The sequence below is a fragment of the Penaeus monodon genome, chromosome 30 (genome assembly GCF_015228065.2).
Source record: "Penaeus monodon isolate SGIC_2016 chromosome 30, NSTDA_Pmon_1, whole genome shotgun sequence".
NCBI classification, from domain to species: Eukaryota; Metazoa; Arthropoda; class Malacostraca; order Decapoda; family Penaeidae; genus Penaeus; species Penaeus monodon.
This window is the reverse complement of record NC_051415.1, coordinates 20,703,136-20,703,367: the sequence shown is the minus strand read 5'-3', so window position 1 is coordinate 20,703,367 and position 232 is coordinate 20,703,136.

Below are 232 nucleotides of genomic sequence, written 5' to 3'. Positions count from 1 at the left end.
TGCCCCTAGGATCTACACCCTTCTGTGCCTCCTGGTCCCTGTGTTCCCATGTACCCTTTCGCTCCCTGGTCCCCTGTTCTCTACTTGCCACCCCCTCCACGTCCCCTGCTACGCCAATTCCTTCTTGTCTTTCCTCGTCTCCTATCTCAGCCGCCAACGCCGATTCTCAACCGCTTCTTTCTCTCCCATTCTTATGCCCAGCCTCTACCTCCATTTGTTTACTTGTCTGCCC